The 21,572-nt window shown below is 36.1% G+C and overlaps 1 pseudogene; it reads right to left on the bottom strand.

Annotated features, from left to right (window-relative positions):
• Positions 1-465: 465 nt before the first annotated feature.
• Positions 466-21,572, bottom strand: part of LOC140639166 (ADP/ATP translocase 2-like) — a 138,277-nt pseudogene continuing 117,170 nt past the window's right edge.

Below are 21,572 nucleotides of genomic sequence, written 5' to 3'. Positions count from 1 at the left end.
AATAGAAATGTTGAGAATCTTCATTTTAAATGTTGATCTTCATGGAGTGATACTATCTTTAGTTCAAGTATACTCCTAGAGCCTAATCATGAATTATAATGAATTAGTTACAAAGAATTTTGGAATCTATTCCTTGTTTGGAAAAAAAAGGATCAATATTCATTACGAAAAAAAGTAAAAGTAATTGTTTCTAAAAGGCAGTATTATTTCATACATTTTTTATTTCTTCAAACAAGAGTGACTGAAATAAAAAATATAATTGTGTCTCTTCATCATGGAAATGGCTTTAAGAGAAAACCAATCAGATGGATATTATGGCTTCCCATTTGGAACCAGTAAATAGTTACCACCGATAAATAGACAGCCAATAGTCTGTCAAGAGTGTTTAGGTATATTGTATAATACAACATGCCTGTTCACCAGGGGGAAAACTAGGAAATAACTTGCCTGAACTTCTAGATTTCATCACACGACAGGTGCAAGAGCACCACCCATGCCTCTGAAAACATTGCACCATGCACCCTTGAAAAAACTTTGGCTCCTTCATCATGAGCAATCGTCTTCCAGCAGTCAAGCCTGCCTGTGTACATGATGTCAGTCCTTTGCCCTCTACCTGCATCATCATACCACCCCGGGAAGTCAGCCCAGCAATCACTGTGGTGGATTGTGCCATCGTTCAGTTGATGAAGATGTGAGTACTCTTGGGATCTGGAAACATGCCCTTTAGATACCAAGGTAGGCAGCTGGGTAGATGATAATACCCTGCACAGATTAAAGCCAGTTCAGGCCCTTAATCCTATTGGATTTGTAGATCTTAACCAGGTGGTCACCAAGCTGAATTTCCTTTCAGTTCCAGCTTTGCTGACATCAGCTGCTAGATGGGTACGGGCAAAATCAAGAGGATACACAAAACACAACGCTCTGCCCCCAGTGGCACCACCTGGTGCTAAATTCCCTGTAAAATAGTGACCAAACTAGGTTCTCCTGTCCACACAACCCAGGAAGACCTTTGAAGGCAAAACTGAAAGACTGAGTGAGGAAGTATCTGATGACATTGGCCAAGTTACCACACCAGAAGAACAGGACTCCCTGGTCCTTGGGGAATCTGAACCACACAGTCTATAAGGCCCTCATACTGCTTCTCTGTGTGATTTGCCTGCTGGCAGGCTGCACTTGCAGCAGCGGCTTGACCTGCTTGATGGGCACTACAAAGGCCCTGGAGGTGGCCACCGCCACTCCACCTGCCAGACAGTCCTTGACTAATGAAGGACACTAATGAAGGACACGCCATCTGTCATGTTGAAAAGAGAGGCAGGAGACCATGGGACTGTGGTAGGAACTGGCTGGGACTTTAGGAGGTATATTTTAATATTTAGGGAGTCATTGTCGACTCCATAGAGCAAATTAACATGCTTTTGTTAGCTTGCAATTTTTAAAAGCTTTAAAAAGCATTATTGACAAAGAAATCATTGACAAAATGAATTACATGTATTTAAAGCTCTAGGAGCCCTTTTTAAAATAATCTTTGTGACTATCTGTATAGACAATCATGTATTTTACTTCTCTTTGTCTATACTATATGGCCTTTATTTTCCTTTTTCTTTTTGCCTTATTGCAAATATTTCTTACTAGCACATCAACATAATGTAGAATATGAGGAGGGAAAGGAGGCATCCTTGCCTTATTCCTGATCTTTTTTTTTTAAGCTTTCATTTATTTATTCATGAGAGACACACACACAGAGAGAGAGAGAGGCAGAGACACAGGCAGAGGGAGAAGCAGGCTCCATGCAGGGAGCCCGATGTGGGACTCGATCCTGGATCCCAGGAAGGATCACGCACTGAGCCAAAGGCAGACGCTCAACAGCTGAGCCACCCAGGCATCCCAGTCTTATTCCTGATCTTAGACAGAAAGTAGACTCGTATCTAATATAATGTTAGCTGTAGGATTTGTGGATATTCTTTACTGGATTAAGAAAGTATCCTGCTTCTAGTTTGTGGAATTTTTTTTTTTTTTTTTAATCAGGGACAGATGTATGATTTTGCCAAATGATTTGATTCTTCATTTGTTGATAAAATGTTTTTTTTTCTTATTTAGTAAGTCTATTAATATGATAAAATACATTTTTTTTTCAATATTGAACAAGCCTTGCATTCCTGGGACGAGCGTCACTTGGCTGTGATATAGGGCTGGGTTTGGGTTATCTTCAGTGCATCAAGCCTACAAATTCCTCTAGTAATACCTTTTGTTTGTCTTTCTACTTAGTTGTGAATTGTCCTTTGCACTTCTTCCTAGAGAAAGCCTGTGTCTTGGAGTTCTCCCAGATGTCTTCCACTATTAGTTTTACTAGTTGTATATTAGCTTGTTGGTAGGGTATTGGGTGGGGTGTTTGATGCTCTGACCAGCCTCAGTCTTAAGCAGACACCATGAGCCTTGACCTCAGCCATGTGCCCTTTGTACGTATACTGTCTCTTCTCCAGATACAAAACTAGAGCTAGTGCATTCCCTAGCTCCTTCTCCAAGTAGAACCTTTTTAAAAAATTCTTTGTTTTCATCCTTAACTTCAGTACTTTTCCACTAGTGCTGTTAGTTTATAATTTTGAGGCCCTAACTCCTACAGATTAAGGATTTTGCTCCTTAGATGAGATAGGGGATGCATCTGGGATGGGGAAGGGTGGCAGCCACCCATTTCCACCTTGGGTTGCAATGAATTTCCACCTCTGCACCTAATCTACAAATTTAATTGTTTTCTACCCGAAAGATCTGCAAAAAAACAAAAACAAAAAAATATTTTATTTCATAAGAGAGAGAGAGAAAGAGGAGTCTGGATGGAGTTCTGGCAGTGGTTATCATTCTTCAACCCCAGGAAGAACCATGAAGGAAGTTCTTCTGTTTTTGTTTTGTTTTGTTTTGTTTTGTTTTGCATTATTCAGATTTCTCCCTGATATTCCCTGAGAACCTCGTGGGGCTCCAAGAGAAAATGCTCTGCAAAAGGGACACGACTATCTTATGTCTGTGGCCCTCAGGGGCTTTATAGTCTAACATTAAGCCTACTCAGCCTTTTGCAATTAATTAAAAATGTCTAGCTTAATATTTTCACTGACTTATATGGCATTTGGTGGCATCTAACTCAAGTAAACAAATGGCTGTGTCCTGTTTCTCCCTGCTTGTGCTGCTTTTTCTCCAGATTTTGGATGAACTTCTTTCCTTGCCATTCCAGTTCTCTCCAGAGTTCAAGAAAAATCTAATTTGCAGTATGTTCAGCTTTTTTTCTCTTGTCATAAGGGTGACAATGACATTCTAGCTCTCTATATATCTGAGCTAAACCCAGAAGTCTCATGTAATGAGATTTGGCTACTAAATTTACAAATGATGCTGTTCTGAGACATCTAATATGCTGTCTGCATTAATATATTGTCCAAAGAGGTTGAAGTAATGGAGAACAAAATTTCTGTGTTTTTTTTCATTGTATACCCATGCCTAGAACTTAGAAAAGTGGTTAATTCAAATTAACCCTATTATATTTTCTGTTATGTATAGCATGTATGCACTAGAAAAATTCAAGAAATGCAAAAGAATACAAAAGACAAGTTAAAAGATTAACTCATCAAAATCAGCATAGAATGATTTCTTTTGCCTGAATAGGAGACATTTAAACATGACCATATCAGTACACAAAAAAAGATTTAGATGATAAAATTTGAAAATATTGGTGAGAGAATAGATCATTACTGGAGCATGTGCTCCAAGGCAACAAGAAGAGGTATCATATAAATTTAAGGCATTGGGATTAGCCTTAGATGGGAGGAAGACTATTACCTTTTCACTAAGTTAGGATGAAGAGAGAATAAAGAAAGAAAAGTGGAGGACGGAAAATAGAAGATCAATTAGCTAGAGATGGCAATCACTTTTCAGAAGACAGCAGAGAAAAAGACAGGATTCCTACCATGATTTTTCCATGAAAGAGGAGCCAAGATCATCTAAGATCAGAAAGTGTAGTGTAATAGGACGTTGGCAGATCGATCTATTCAGGAGAAAAGCAAGATGGAGAAAAATACATAAGGAGAAATGATTGACTTGCCTCATGCAGGAAAGAATGTAAGTAGCACTGAAGGAGTTGTGGAAAGATTGGCAACTGTCAAATTGTAGCAGTTTTGTAATTTTATTTTTGAATTAAAGTGTTTGGTAATCAGAGAGCAAAAACCAAGAACTCAGGTTATTGGTTTGAATTGAGTTGGATTCAATTGGTTTGAGTTAGAAGGGAACCATTGGAAAGACAGTAGTTATAAAGGTAATAAGGCAAAATAATATTCCCAATTATAAGGCAAAACCTGTGATTCTAATATATGCTACAAAAATAAAGAGGCTTATATTCTGGTTGCCATTTGCTGTGTAACAAACCATCTAAAATTCAGTGGTATAAAACAATAATTTATTATGGTTGCAAATTCTGTGAGTCAGGAATTTAGAGATGGCAGGGGAGAGTAGATAATCTTTGGTTCATGTCTGGGGCTTCTGCTGGGAAGACTTGACCATGTCGGGATGGTGGGGCGGGAAGGCATTGAGCATCATTCTCTTGCTCTATGTAATATCCAGGCATCTTTACATGGTCTTTCTGTGAGACTTCTCTGGCATGATAATCTCAATCTAGAAAGACTTTTTTCATGAAGCTCCAAGAGTGAATGTTCCCATAAAAAAAGCAGAGGCTGCATGGTCACTTAATGACTTCATTTAGGACATGACATTGTGTCACTTCAGAAATACTCTATTGACTGAAGCAGTCACAAGCCCACCAAGATACAAAGGGAATGGAGTTTAAGCACAGCACCCACAGAGAGGCACCAAACAATAGTCGTATTCTAAAATTGTCACAGCTGGACAAATATTGTTAATACTCAATGGAATGCTTAGTATATGCCAGGCCCTGTTCTTGGCATTTTTCATATATTAACTTATCTAATCCTCCCAATACTTTATGAGGGTGAAATTATCATGACCCCCAATTTGTGATATGGAGTTTATGTAATTTGACTATAATCACTGCTGGGGAAGCAGCTATTGCATACCTGTTGCCCTTCACTGGGCTTGCCCCATCAGTGCCCTGGCCCTGGAATATTCCCCAATATGGAAGCCATGTCCTGAACTATATCATTGGTCCATATTCTTATTCTTATTAAGAGAAAACATTCTGTTCTGGATACTCAGTGAGCTTCCTTGTATAACTTAAGAGTATCATATGTCACCTGTCCAGTGCCCTAGATGGAAAGAAATGGAATCTTCCCCTACAGCATGAGAAGGGTGTGTGCATTGGGAGAGACCTACCAGCCGTGGTAGATCAGCACACACCAGCAAATACCAATCTCATTCTGTTGTGTCTCTTCTGCTTTCTGTGAGTAAAATATCTCAACCAATGCTTTGTGTGTTGAGTCCTCCTCTGGGACTCTGAACAAATAGAAGATGCAGTGAGCCAGTGTGCAAGCTCCTACTTCTGGTGGCTGGCTGTTCTCCATGAGGTAGGAATCCTCACTTGAGATTGGTAGCTGGATATTCACACTTGACGATCACATCATCAGTGACCTCTCTAAGATTAACCTAGCCAGGCAGGCTGGTCTCAGAGTTTTGGCCTGAACCAGTATAATATGTCACCTTTAAAGCAGATAGAAAATGATAATAACAGTTCGAAATAAGCCTTCATACATTCATGTATCTCAAGAGAACAGGAAGTCTTTTCTTGCTCTAAACATCTCTTAACCAAAGTGGTTTTCTCAGAAACCCTTGCCAGTTCTCTATGAACAATTCTTGTTCACTAAATTGCTATAGCTTCATGATCTACATCATGGTACAGACCAATAATAAGAGAATAACATTTCTAAATGAAATAAAATATTATTATAAGCCAATCTGTGTATTTGTCTAAATAAAACTTGTATACCAATTCATCCTTGAAGTTAAAGGTGAAGGCTAATAATCTGTTTAAGAAAGAAAATAAACTAAAATATGTGGCTAGAAATTAGAGCACCAAGAGATACTTGGGTGGCTCAGTCAGTTAAGCAGCTGACTCTTGATTTTGCCTCAGGTCAGGGTCTCAGGGTCTTGAGATAGGGCCCCAGGTGGAGATTCATGCTCAGTGGGGAGTCTGCTTGAGATTCTGTCTCTCCCTCTGCCCCTCCCCATTGCTCTCACTTTAAATGAATGAATGAATGAATGAATGAATGAATGAATAAATGAATGAATGAATGAATGAATGAATGAATGAATAAATAAATAAATAAATAAATAAATAAATAAATAAATAACATCTTAAAGAAAAAAGAAATTAGAGCACCAAGAAGAAATCAGGGGCAACAGGGCATAAACTTTGGTTTATGAGAGCATAAACATCTATGTCTGAGTTTGAATTCTTACTCAGATATTTAATGAGCTGAATGATTTGGAGTTAATTATGTAACATTTAAGGCCAAGTTTTCTCATCTCCAACAGGGGAATATACTTACCCAAATGGGTATTTTAAAGGATTAATATAAAGTAGATATAAAAATACCAGCAGTAAACACTTAACTTCATGGATTAGACATTGAATAAGTTATAGTAACAAGACTTTCAAAGGTTGACAGGTAGGTCATCCAGAGAGACAGAGACATTGTGTAACAATTCAATAGAAAATATCAGATCAATACAATGAGACAAAGTGCAGTGATTCAACCTAGTTTACGAAATACTGCAATGTCTTATTACAGGCCAGGAAAAAAAAGGGCCCGAGACATTCTGAATTGTAAAAACTTGTAAATTCTTGGGAGTAAGAGATTGGTAATTGGAACCATGACAGCATGTATAGATATAATTGTATATAAACTAGAAACATATGTAGCTTTGCACATTTTTAGTAATAATAATAGTTAATATCTATATATATTACTGTGTCCATGTGCTTTTTAAGGATTTTACTTACACTACTAACCCATTTAAACTCCTCTCTCCTAAATACAAACTGATGAGGTAAAGATAAACACAATCCCTATTTTACAGCCAAACAACGTGAGGCACTTGTTCAAGGTCAAACAATAAAAAATGATTGGGGACACCTGGCGGCTCAGTTGGTTGCATCACTGACCTTGATTTTGGCTCAGGTCATGATCTCAGGGCAGTGAGATTGAGCCTCTTGTCAGGCTCCACACTCAGCAGGTCATCTGCTTAAGATTCTCACTCTCCCTCCCCTCTGGGCTTCCTCCTTCCCTCTCTAAAAAATAACAATAACAACAGCAGCAGCAGCAGCAGCAACAATAATAAATGATTGACCCTTGTATTTGAAACCAGAGACTATAACTTTTTCCCAGTTTCTTAATCACATCACCATTTCACCTCTGAAAAAATTTTTAGTGATAGGTGTCTCTAAACTTGGTTCATATTAACTTTAGTCTCATGTAACTGCAATGATACAATAACTGCAATGATACAATAAATGGCCAATCTCCTTCCTTAGCACTGATGGAAACATCCTAATTAATTAATTATTATTATTATTTCTAATTAATTAATTATATCCATACTTCCTTTTTCAGTCATCCTTAGCAGTGAGCAAAAACTTCTGTCATTATATCAACCATCACTGATTCTCTTTAAAATACCCACTCTTCCTAACAATTCCACTTTAGTAATAGAATAACTATGAGAAAATCCTTAAAAAAGCATAGATTCCCATATTATATTACTTGAATCCTCAACTTCCTTACCTTTCATGATATTTTCCTTAAATATTTTCACTTCATATTCATCCTGCAATCTCCTTCCTTAATAATGGGAGCAGGATAGCGAGCTCCCATTTAAATCATGTAGATGGGCACCTGAATGGCTCAGTGGTTTAGTCTTTGCATTTGGCTTGGGTCATGATCCTGGGATCCTGGGATCAAGTCCTGCATCAGGTTCCCAGCAGTGGGCCTGCTTCTCCCCCTGCCTATATCTCTGCTTCTCTTTCTGTGTCTCTCATGAATGAATAAATAAAATCTTTAAAAAAAAATATCATGTAGAAATACTTAAGGAAAGTTGAATGTCCCACCAGAGTTAAAGTATTTCTATAGAGTTGAGAATGCCAAAAATTCATATTTTATTTATCCATTCACACCTTAGGATATGCTAAATACTAGGTTAAAAAGCAAATTCATTAATTAGAAAGGTAGCACACATTAAATCATTTTCATCTATTAGTGGTTTATTATGATTTGGGATATGTAATTAGCAGGCCAGTAACCTAATGAGGCTTTGAAAATATGAAACAAATTAGTAGTGACTTTTAGCAGTGAGAAATTAGCAGGGCAAGGTGCAGGGTATTAGCTTCATTTGAAATGTAGAGGCTTCAGGCTTCAGTAACAGAATATTGGTAAACAGGGAATATGGGGTTTCTGGTTGTCTTCAATTAGGGGTTCTGTAATTGGTCCACACTAGAACCACCTGGAGACCTCCCCTCCCCACCCCGGGGAACTTTTAAACCATACAGAGGTGTGCCCTTCTTCTGGACCAGATATTGATTGAATCCATTTCAGTTGGGCCAAACAGCCTTATGTGTTGAAGTCTTTCCTGGTAGGTTGTAATATGCAGCCAGAGCTGGGAATCCCTCCCTTAGCTGGAGATTTGCTATAAGGGGCCCATCAAGGGCAGCCTGGGTGGCTCAGCAGTTTAGCACTGCCTTCAGCCCAGGGCCTGATCCTGGAGACCTGGGATCCAGTCCCACATCAGGCTCCCTGCATGGAGCCTGCTTCTCTCTCTGCTTCACTCTCTCTCTCTCTGTGTGTCTCTCATGAATAAATGAAATCTTTTTTTTTTTTAATTTTTTAAATTTATTTATGATAGTCACAGAGAGAGAGAGAGAGGCAGAGACACAGGCAGAGGGAGAAGCAGGCTCCATGCACCGGGAGCCCGACGTGGGATTCGATCCCGGGTCCCCAGGATCGCGCCCCGGGCCAAAGGCAGGCGCCAAACCACCGCGCCACCCAGGGATCCCAAATAAAATCTTTAAATAAATAAATAAAAGGGGTCAGTCAAAAAGGTCTAAATATATTTACTTTGCATTTTCATCCAAGATCTGCCCTAGGTGGGGAAGATCACTACAATTTCTTTCCCTTGAAGTGTCTTGTGCTATTCCTTTTTGCATCTACTTGGCTGAGACAAACAGCATGTTGTACTCCAATAGTTAAAACTGGTTAACTTGGTAAGTTCTATTTAGGCCAAATAATTGTTTTTTAAAACTCATAATTCATAACTTGTAGGTAGTCATTCTGTTAGTAACCATCACATCCTTGATAATTTAATAGTAATGAACATTTTCCCAGCTTACAGTCCTTAATAAGTAATTAGACACATGATGTAGACTGGATATGGTATTGCATTCAGTCAGATAAAGTACAATAAATGCTTTAACAAGTATTTTTAGAATTCTGTATTATGTAGAATTTCGTCTTATCATTTATTTTTTATTTTTAAATGAGAAACCAAAGTATGACAAAGATGGCATATAAAAATATGCCATCTAGAATCATCACAGTGAATTAACATGACTGATGTCATTCTGCCACAAGTAACAAAGAATGCAATACGTACTATATGTCTTAAGTCTCGATGTGAAAATATATGGTGTATATATATGGTTTGAAAATTAGAAAAAGAAAACTTCTTATGTCATAAATTCTCATTACAACCACATATATAAACAGATATGGGAAAATAGGCTGGAAATAAGAAATGTGAAAGGTAAAGATAACAGAACTTGCTATTCATCTGTTCCTCATCGATATCTTATTTCCTGGCGTCCTTTAAAGATAGAATATTAATGAATTCTAGAATCAATTTATCAAGATCATTTGGCCATAAAGAGTGCTTATTTATCTTAGAAGCCCAGTTTTTCAAATAAGTTTTGGACTCAAGTAAACATAGGCAGTATTTCAGCACAAGAGAGAATCCCATAGCCTGGAAATGTGGCTTTATCTGAACTCCAGAAGTAATGGTCACAGTTCCCCAGTACACAGGGGAACTGTGGCTGTCACTTTTATTTTATCACAAATAACAGTATCAGAACAGCTCCTGTAAGTCTAATCTTAAGGTAGTTTTCACACAGTGGATGTCATTTAGAAGATAACAGAATTAATTTAATATATCTTTTACTAAATCTCCTCCATTTTTCTTTGAAACTTACCTGACCCTAGCTACATGAATTTCAAACATTCTAACCCAGTGCAGTTGGATATAAATGTAATGTGAACTACAGACAGACTTCTAGATTTTCTAGCAGTCCAAACAAGTAAGAAGAAATAAAATTACCTTTAATAATTATCTATTTTAACCATTTAGACAAAATTAATATTTTCAGTATGTAATTAATATAAAAAAAGATTCATGTCATGTGTTATTTTTTTATTTTTCATACTAAGTCTATAAAATCCAGGTACATTTTACACTTATAGCATGCTATAAATCATACTAGCCAATTTCAGGTGCTCAATAGCCTCGTGTGACTAGTAGCTACTTTATTGTTCCGTGCTGCTCTCACTTCCTTAGTAGTGCATAATGTAACCTGAACACAGAAAATCATAAAAGTGAGTTTGCAAATCTTATTACTAATACAGTAATAATTTAATCCTATTTTCTTCAGAGCACTTGATTAAAAAAGAAATTTTAAGATTTTATTTATGTATTTTCATGAAAGGCACATACACAAAGAGAGAGAGGCAGAGACACAGGGAGAGGGAGAAGCAGGCTCCATGCAGGGAGTCCGACGTAGGACTCAATCCCGGGTCTCCAGGATCATGGCCTGGGCTGAAGGCAGTGCTAAACCGCTGAGCCACCCGGGCTACCCTCAATTAAAATTTTTATGTGTGAATCTCTTTAGATTAATATAACTCTTGTTATCTTGAAATACTTGGGCATAGATAGCTCAAATAAAAAATACGAATATAAAGAGGTAGATATATAGATAAAAAAATAGCCATTGGAGAGCAACCAACAGATGATATAAAATACACATTTGCAAACAACTTCTAAGTTGACTTTTAACCTAATTTGTACAGTGCCCAGAAGAGCAATATGGAATATATGTGTTCTAATGATGAGAATGATGATTATGGTGACTGATTGTAATTTCGTAAACGGCGAATTAATGTGTCCTCAATGAGAGGACATTCTGATTCTCTGTATTTCATAATAAGTAGTTCTGCCCAACACGTCAACATCTAGTCATATACTGCTATGTGTTGTAACCACTTTAAGATTTAATGATAATACCATTAATGAGAACATTTCTCATTTTCATGTGTATTCCCTCACCCATGGAATGCTATTCACACCTAAACAACTGGGATAATGTCTTTCAGAGTGCTGTATCTGTAGAATATTGAACAACTACGGACCTACAGTACACCTATAATTTTTCCTTAAGGGTATTTCATTATATCCTATTTCCCTTTTAGTCTGCACACAGAACTGAATCGTTGATGGAATGGTGAGATCCTCTCGCAGGAGAACAAAAATAATTTACAGTTCAGCCGCAGGCCTACAGAATAAAATCAGATATCCTAGATAAAAGATGTAACCAAGGGCAATGCTGTAACAACCATTTAAATATGTTTTGTTCTAATACTTCTGGAGAAGCTATAAGCATATTTTGTTGAAAGCAAATTTGTTGAGATCCCAAAAGTAATGTAATTTTTGCAGACATACCTGGGAGAAAAAAATGACTAATTGTTGAAAGGTAATTCATTGTATTTAACTCAGAGATGGGAAACTATTCCATCACTTTGTGTGTGAACTCTCTTACTTTAAGATATTTATATTAATATAACTCCATATATATATAATATATATATCCATATGTTTACTCATTGCTTAAAGCTTTCAGAATTATATTTCTCCTGTTTGTAATAGTAATAATACTATTAAAACACATCAATATTTTCTAATCACTATTAGAAAGTATGTTCTTATTGACAATAATTATAAGTAACACTTTTAACTCTAAATTACAGCCCTAGTCAGGGTAATATTTACTGAATGTAGATGCACAGCTTCTCCCACTAAATGCCAAGTGTATGCTTAGAGTTGTAATAAAATAAATAGCAGAATAAAATTTGTGCCCTCAGGAGGTTAAGAGACAAACACATGCAAAGATCATTTTAATACAATTCATAAAAACAACTACCATTTTTGAGTCCTTACTACCTAACAGACACTAAGTATTATACAGATTATATATGTTAAATTCACTAAGAATACCAGGGAGTAGGTGATTAATTTTAGCCCCCTTTTAGGAAATGCTGTACTGATATGAAAAATGAGTTGAATCTTAAATGATGATATTTCCTGGAAGGCAGGAGGGATTGGTCACTCCAAAAACCTTTGCTTAAAGACACAGAAGCTTGCTTAGGATTGAGAATGTGTTTAAAGTGGCTTAAGGATGTGGGGTACAAGAACAGAATTTTGATGGCAATAATGGATGGACAGGAGAGTTGGATAAAAAGCTACTGCTATCACTCAGATGGGAAAGAAAATTACCATATAGTAGACTGAACCAGTGTTGATAAGAATGAAAGAGAGTGTGTAAGAGAAGATCAAGAAAAGGTATGTGAAATGATAAAATGGGTTTAATATTGCTTGTGTTAAATGTGAGATCGCTTCAAGATATCCCCTTGAAGATGGATAGAAGCCAGCTAGAAATAGAGGTTTGCATATTATGGGGAGATGGGATTTGGAGATCGGATCTAGGGGTCATCAGCACACAGGACTGATTGAAATAGTTCAGAGGTATAATGGGCAGTGCATCTTGTAAGATGTCCAAATTAGTATTCACAAGTTTATAACCAGGTTACAGAAAACATCAGTATAACTTTTGTGTTTTAACTTAAAGAGCTGAAGGCACATTAAAAAATAAGCTATAAAACTATGAGAAGGAGATTCAATATATATATAAGGTAACTGTATAGACATTACCAACCTATAAAGTAGGTTTTATGTAAATAGTAATGTCTTCTGGAATATCTAAAATAAGTTTTAAGTGACAAAATTCTCGATTGTTTCATAGGAAAATTTTAAGAAATATACTTACTACATGAATAAGGCACACCTAAAATCTAAGAAATACGTCTTTGTAAAGTATATAATCTTCCAATTATGGCTACACAAAACAAAACAGTAACAAGGTGGCCTTCCAAATACTTTTTCTATGATAGAAATGTAGGCCTCTCTCCATCTGCTTCCCCTCTGGTAAATTATAATTGAATATCTCCTGAAAATGCAGTTGTGCAATACGGTCCTGATGCTTGCCATGAGTCTAATAATACATTGTGAGGGAGGAAAACTTTTTGTTTCTTCCCTTCTAGGTTATTTGGCTAGTCTATTAATTAAATTGACATAAAACAGATTAACAGGAGAAAAACAAATTTAATCTCTTATGTATAGGAGCCCCTAAAAATATGAGACTGAAAAAAATGACCAAAGCAGGCAGCTTTTATACCTTTTGGACAAAGAAACGATAAATTTGTGAAGAATGAACAAGATAAAGAAGTGTGGGTTTGGGGTAGTAAATTAGTGAGAAAGTAACAAGCTTTGTTTATACAACCTTCTAGGCCTTAAATTTCCTCTCTCTGGTGATGAGGATGCTTTCTACCTTTCTGGTACAGGGAGGGTACCTTTCACATGAAAGATTTATTTCCTGCTTTCGGAGGGACATAGTGGGGGTCAGAGTGTCCTTCTTGCATTTGCTGTTTCTTAAGTAACTTTAATTCAAAATAATCAATATGTCAAAGTGGTATATTTTGCTTCCCTTCAATACATAATTCCAGCAGTTTCTAGTTTCTACAAAGTTATATATTTTTTATGTTTTGTTTTGTTTTGTTTTGTTTTTCCCTAAGGTAAACTCTCCATTCTGGAGTTTGTGCAGGAACGTGGTTTATCATAAAGTCGGGAGAAAGTTTAAATTTAATTGTTGTATCTACTCACCTCCCAAACTATTGTAAACATAGGCATTTTACTAAAGGTCTCTTGCTGCTTTCTTTTGACTTGGTGGAAATATGATTTATAACCCAGAATACCATGCATAATTATAATAAAAAGTTGTGATATTTTTATTTATAATAAGAACTATATTCAGTCTTCCACTGTTGCTGGCACAGAGCTCCTAAAACTCTTGGAATTTCCTGTGATAGGAGAGATAAAAGGGTCCTTTTTTATGTTAATGAGGTGACTTCTGGGAAGCCCTTAGGTCACCTAAGGATGAGTTGCCCTTGGAACCAATCCTGTGATGAGAGGGTTGGAAATTTTTAGGACCCCCTTAACCTCCAGGTAGGGGTAGAAGCTGGAGGTTGACTTAACCACCAATGGTTAATAACTTAATCAGTCATGCCTATGTAATGAAGCTTCCATAAAAACCCACAAGGACAAGGTTTCAGGAGCATCTAGGTTGGTGAACACATGGAAATTTGGAGAGAGCAGTGCACCTGGAGAGCTGGAGAGGAATGGGAGCTCTGCACCCTTTCCCCATGCCTTGCTCTCCGTGTCTCTAAGATCTGGCTGCCCCTGAGTTATATCCTCTTATAATCAACCAGTAATCTAGTAAGTAAAACATGTCTCTTCGTTCTGTAAACTGCTCTAGCAAATTAATGGAACCGGAGGAGAGGGTCTTGGGAACCTCTGATTCACAACCAGTTTGCCAGAAGTGCAGGTAACCAACTGGACTTGTGACTGCTATCTGAAGATGGGGTGGGGACAGCGGGGGATTTGTAGGATGAAACATTTAACCTGTGGAATCCGAGGATCTTTCTGGGTAGGTAGTGTCAGAATTAGTTAAATCCTAGGCTGCCTAGTTGGTGTCTGAGAATTGCTTCTCCAAGTGGGAACCCACCTCCTCCCCACCACATACACAGGGATTGGTACCAGACCTATTTAAAAGACCCTCTGCATTTTAATTTATTTTGCAGAAGTGTTCTTAAATGTAATAATTATGTACCTGAATATGTATTTAGCGGAAACCGGGCAATCCGAAACTACAATTTCATAAACTAGAAATTTATGTATATGTGTATTTTCATATACATAGAAAATTTAAAGCAGTCTAAAGACATGAGAAGGTTTGGGTGGGGAATAGCATACTATAATGAACAGTTCCATGATTTACTCCTTTTGTACTTAATTACTTAGACTTTGGCTCATTAAACGTTGAGTACATGTGGAAATTCTGATGTTCGTGACTTTTCCCAGATTTTTCTTGGCTTCTTGAATTTTATATGTCTCTTAAAAATGTAAAAGAAAAAAAATCTGCATAAGCGATAGCAATATGCTAATGAACATTTTTCCTACTATACTTTCAACATGAAGAAACAAATACTTCAATCTTGAAAATATCACTTAAAACCAAATTCTGATATTAATCTTATGCTAAAATGAATATGACAAACATTATTGAATGTTTTTTATATAGAAGTTAAAATTAGGGATGCCTGAGTGGCTCAGTGGTTGAGCTCAGTGGTTGAGCCTTTGGCTCAGGGCATGATCCTAGATTTCTAGGGCAAGTCCCACATCGGGCTCCCTGCATGGAGCCTGCTTCTTCCTCTCCCTGTGTCTTTGTCTCTCTGTGTGTGTGTCTTTCGTGAATAAATAAATAAAATCTTTAAAAAAAAGTTAAAATAAAATGATAGATATTAATTTTCTTCTTGAAAATCACAGACAAATATAATGCAAAATTAAGAATAGCAAGCTATACTTCTAGATACTTATTTCTTACTACTTGTGTCGTGACTTTATTTTTGGCATAACTGGCATGATTTAATGCAAATAGCCTTATTATTGTAGAGCAATGCAGAAACACATCATAAAATGTGGGAAATATTCCACTAAATAAAGAGTAAAATATGCTTTGCTTTATTTTTCTTCCTCTGTGTTCTTTCACCCCGACCTTCTCCTTCAGGAGCTCTCAGAGCTATTTTGTAATTGAAGTCTACATATCTGAGCCCTTTTCAAGAGTTTGAATGTGTTAACAACACACCAAAACAAGCCAAAAAACTCATAAACAAAACAAAACAAAACAAAAAGATAAGTTTCCTATTGGTATTTTTAACCCTTTTATTCTATGGGAATATTATAACATCACCAATCATTACTTTTTGAATGACACGGAGAGATAAGAGTTCTTAATAAGAACCTTTATTAGTGGATCCTTTCAATAAACAACTCTCCTCCATGCAAAATAAACTCACCCAACTGATGCCCCCAAAGGTGTCATATCATTATAGCATCCAGCTCAGATCTTCCCAACCAAATCAGGTATAGTTTATGATACCTCACAATTGTGTAGGTCAGAAATTTGGACAGAGTGTAGCTCGGTGTTTTTTTTCTACTCCCTGGCTTGCACAGAGGTCATTTGGTAGAATCAAACATTTAGATAGCCTTGTCTGGAGGGTCTGAAACAGCTTCAATCACCGTTGGAATCTTTGATGGTAATAGCTGAAAGCCTGGGCTCAGTTGAAACTGTTGAACGGTAGGCTTACTTGAGACCTAGCCAGCAGAGCGGTCTCAAGGTACTCAGAATTGTTATATGTCAGTCTAGAACTCCCAAAGAGAAATTCCAAAAGAGAGGAAGTGGTCCCTTAAACTGGTACAGCATTGCTTCTATTATGTTCTTTTGACAGAAACAGAGCCCATGCAAGGTTCAAAATGAGTGGCAAATAAAAAAGATATGGTTTGTTAGATACTCAAAAGAATCTTCACTATTGTCAATAAATAGGAAGATGATGGCTGCAGGTCCTTCAAGAGTTGAAGCAATAGGGTTAACTGGAGATGGAGTTTGATGTAGCTGTTACTTCTTTGGAGTTAGGCACATCTGGGCTTGCATTCTGGCTTTGCCATTTGCTAGTTCTCGGAGTTAGCAAAATTACTTAGCATTTCACTCTCCGTTTTCTCCTGATGATGGTAAAATCTATTTTACAAGATTAAGCATTAGTCAAAATATTTCCGTGTTAAGTCTTGGCACAGAACTGTGAACATAGCAAGCGTTCAGTGTCTTGCAGTTATTATAATTGAACCGTCAGTGGATTGTTAGTAAAAGTCCAGGCATTTCCATGCAGATGTGCAGCATGATAAGAAGAAGGCTTGGTCAAGAACAAGAAAATTCATTTTATCTGGGAATTGATAATGTTAACAATCAAATCTACCCTTATAGTTTACGGTAAAAAGAAGGCTAGAATGTGTTACTCAGTGTAAAATGCTCTATGATTGATACATTTAAGAACTAGTAATATGAAATTTTTAGGCTGTTAAAAATTAAGCTACTCATACAAAGTAAGTCAGTAGAGAAAGACAAATAGCATATGACTTCACCCATATGTGGAATTTAAAAGACAAAACAAATAATCATAGGGAAAAAAAAAAGAGAGAGAAAGAGGAGAACCAATAAATACACTTAAAAAAAAAAAAAAAGACTTATTTGAGAGAGACTAAGAGGAGGAAAGGGGCAGATGGAGAAGGGGAGTAAGATCCTCAAGCAGACCCCCCCACTGAGCAAGGAGCCAGCTGGATGCAGGCTCAATCTCACATTTGAGCTGAACTCAAGAGTTGGGCATTAACCGACTGAGCCACCCAGGTGCCCCAAAACATGCTCTCTTAACTATAGAGAACAACACACCAAAACATGGATGGTTACCAGAGGGGAGGTGGGTGGGGTTTGGGTGAAATAGGTGATGAGGATTAAGGAGTGCCCTTGTGATGAACACTGGCTTTTGTATGTAAGTGTGAGATTGCTATATTGTACACTTTAACTAGGATTTAAATAAATATTTAATAGAGAAAAGAAAAAAAATAAGCTAGTTATAGAAGCTACTGTTTGGTGATAAAAAAATAGATTGAAATTAGTTTGAATAGGGATAGGTCACAAAATTTATTTGCGATGGTGGGACTAGTGCAGAGATATCATTTCCTATGACGCAGATACTGAAAAAAAGTCTTTCAAGCCCTCCCTTACTACCAGGATCAACAATCTTTAGGAATCCTCCCAGATGCATATATAGCATTCTATAAATAACACACATAAAAAACAGATCAATATAATCCTTTTAGGCGTTACAGCTCTAGTGTTTAACTTTTTCAGAAGTTTTAAAACTACTTTCCAAACTTAATTTATATAGAAACATTTTGAAATCCTACTTAACCCTAACCTAATGTTAATTCATTCCCTCAAGAGTAAACTTGGTGCAACCCAAAATAATTCTCCTGAAAAGCCACTTACTCTGATTAAACCAAGTGTTTTCATAGAAATCTACTTTATTGGAAAGCAATATTCCAAGAAATGGCCTAAATGTTCCTTTTGCTAATGCCACTCGAATGCTGTTGGTCCTGAAGGAAAAACTTAAAGAGATATAAAGTTAATTAGAAATGCCACATGCAAACGATTATGATTACTTAATTAGCAGTATCCCTTAAATTGGCACAATATGTAACCTAATATGTAGCTTAATGGCTTTGTTATTAATCAATTCTTAATGTAAACAGTTTGAAGCTCTTGTTTTGTAATGTTCATTATAAATAGTCCCTGTGGGAATCACAACTTTATTTCATTAAAACTCCTGCCTGCTGCTAATTGCTGCTAGGAAAACATGCACGAATTAATTGTGTTTTAGAAGCCAATGATGTAAATTTATAAGCTTCTGCATTGATTGCTGGGGACTGCTGGGTTGTAGATCATTCCTTCCCACTGTGATAGATAGCATGCTGTAGTTGGCAACACTGACCTGTTCTAAATCAATAACACTCGGTTAGTAAGTCTTACTACTATAGAGGTTAAAAAAAAAAAAATCTGAAAATTCTGTTTATCATGCCAGCTGGGACATTATATGAATTTAGGTTATGGGCAATTAATTTGTAAGTTTTAATGACTTCTTGTGCAAAACAAACATTTGTCTTTAGCAAAGATGACCGACGAACATTAAATTGGTTAGTGTTTTTAAAGAAATACTGAATTTTTTCAAAAAGATTGCTCAAATATAAATATAGTCCTGCTTGTTGACAATTCCCCCCTAATCTTTTATTGTTACAAATGGCCTGTCCAGTATATACCACATGAGATGAATTTAAAACCCCAAATATTAAAATGCAGAACTGGAGGGGAACAAACCACACTTGGCTTTCAAGTGCAGATTGAGACCAATGAGAAGAAACCTGTTTGTATTCTCAGTTGATTGCTGATGTCTTAGCTTGTTGTTTCCACAATATTTCAGAATAATAAGACCATCTGTCAACAGGGAAAAAGAATAGCAACAATATGGGCAGAAATGTCTTTATACATGATGAAATAACATTTGCCTAATGTTTTTTTTTTGGGGGGGGGGAGCGTTGGTCTTAGATGATACTGTACACACATTTTTTTTTGTTTGCTTTTTTTCAATTATTCAAAAATGAAATAAAATTATACGTTTCTGACTAATTGTTTTCATTACACTAATCCTTACAATATTTTTTTGTGAAATTGGCCGTTTACATTACCTGATCTCTGCTAAAAATACCCTTGGAATCTATGAAAAACCAAAACACATGTGTAAATTGGATTTGTAGCACCCATAGCCTAGTTAAATGGGGGAAGTGAGCAAATCATTAAGAATCATCAAACACATTATGTAAATATTTTACCGAAATAAGATGAGAGATGAAGCACGACTGCCTTTGTCCACCTGTAAAAGTAATTAATTTAGAGTTACAGATAGTGATTTTTACAATTAGCTTACTATTTTAAATTACTATACTTAATTTTTAAAATGCTTCAACATATATGTGGCTCAAAAACCGAAAAGCATAAACAAATTATACTGTGAAAACATTCTTTCACCTCCTGCTATTTTCTTTCCTTCCAAGACAGGGATCTGCACACACTGTAATATGCTTTCTTTTATTCATGCCAATGTGTATTTTGGAAAGCTTTCCAATTCAGCATGAGGGTTTCCTGATTTTCTTTGAATATTTTATAGATGTACCAGAACTTAGATAACCAGTGCTCTATTAATGAATTCTAATTTCCTGTATTGTGTTAGAATTTTGTTAGTGATAGTAGTAATAATAATAACTAATGTTTATAAATAATCCTACACATATTATTTCGCACAGATGTGAATATATCTCTAAGAAAAAGCTCCTCTGAGTAGAATTTCTGGTTCAAAGGGTATCTACATTTTTATTTTTGATAGATATTTCCAGAATGCTCCAAAGCCACATACCAATTACACTCCCACTAAAATGCCTGAGATTATCTACCCACAGTCTTCTGAGACAAATGTTTTCTAACTTGGATTTTTGACAATTTGATAAATTGAACAGTGTCATCTCCAGATACTTTAAACATACATTTTCTAATTATCAGTGAAGATGAATAATTTATAAATGTTTAAAAGCCAAGTCTAATTCCACCCCACTGCCAAATAACCACACACTTTTTTTTCTTTTTTCCTTTTCTTTTCTTTCTTTTGTTCTTTCCTTTTCTCTGTGAATCAGTCCTTCATTTTCTGTGCCCATTTTTTGTTTTCCTTGTTAGACTTTTTTTTTTTTTACAACTTCTAGTGAGACTTTATACATTAGAAAGATTAGTACTTTTGGGGATCCCTGAGTGGCTCAGTGGTATAGCCCCTGCCTTAAGCCCAGGGCATGATCCTGGAGTCCTGGGATCGAGTCCCACATTAGGCTACCTGCATGGAGCCTGCTCTTCTCTCTGCCTGTGTCTCTGCCTCTCTCTCTCTCTGTCTCTCATGAATAAATAAAATCTTTAAAAATATAAAATCTTAAAAAAAAAAGATTAGTACTTTTGATATGAGTTGCAATATTTTTCCCATTTGTATATCTATATTTTGCTTATGTTTATTTTGCTATTCTAAAGGATCAGGTTTTTATTCTTAATCAGCCATATCAAGATATACCTAAATCCAGTTTTAGTTGAATAAATTTTTATAAAATATATAATCACCATAATAATCAAGGTGTAGAACATTTCAATCACTCTAGAAACTCCTTTTTTGCCCTTTTCAGAAATATGCCTGACTTTTAGTCTGGATACCGTTTTTCTGTCATTATAGACTAGTTTTGCCCATTCTAGAATATCATGTAAGTGGAATAATTCTGTATGTTTCTTTTATGTTTGGCTTCCTTTGACCTACATGATGCATCTAAGATTCATTCGTCTTGTTGTATGTATCAGTAGGCTTTTGTTTTATGTTTTTTCTTGTCACTTCTTATTGCTCAGTAGTATTCTATTATATAGATAAACCAAAGTTTATCAATTCACTTTTTGATAGTTTCCTTTTGGATTGTAATTATGACCAATAAAGTTTCTATGACCATTAATGTAGAAGTCTTATGGTGTATGCATGTTTTTATTTATTTTAGGTAAATATCTAGGAGTGAAATCCTTGTGTCATTAATAAGTGTATTTTAACTTTCTAAGATAATATCAAGTGGCTGAACCATATTACACTCTCAGCAGCAATGTATGAGGGTCCCACACATTGGTATTTTAGGTTTTTTAATGTAGCCATTCTAGTTGGTACACAGTGATAGCTCATATTTTT

This window comes from Canis lupus, chromosome 8, assembly GCF_048164855.1.
Source record: "Canis lupus baileyi chromosome 8, mCanLup2.hap1, whole genome shotgun sequence".
NCBI lineage: Eukaryota > Metazoa > Chordata > Mammalia > Carnivora > Canidae > Canis > Canis lupus.
The sequence above is the reverse complement of the archived record's forward strand: the minus strand, read 5'-3'. Positions and strand labels throughout refer to the sequence as shown.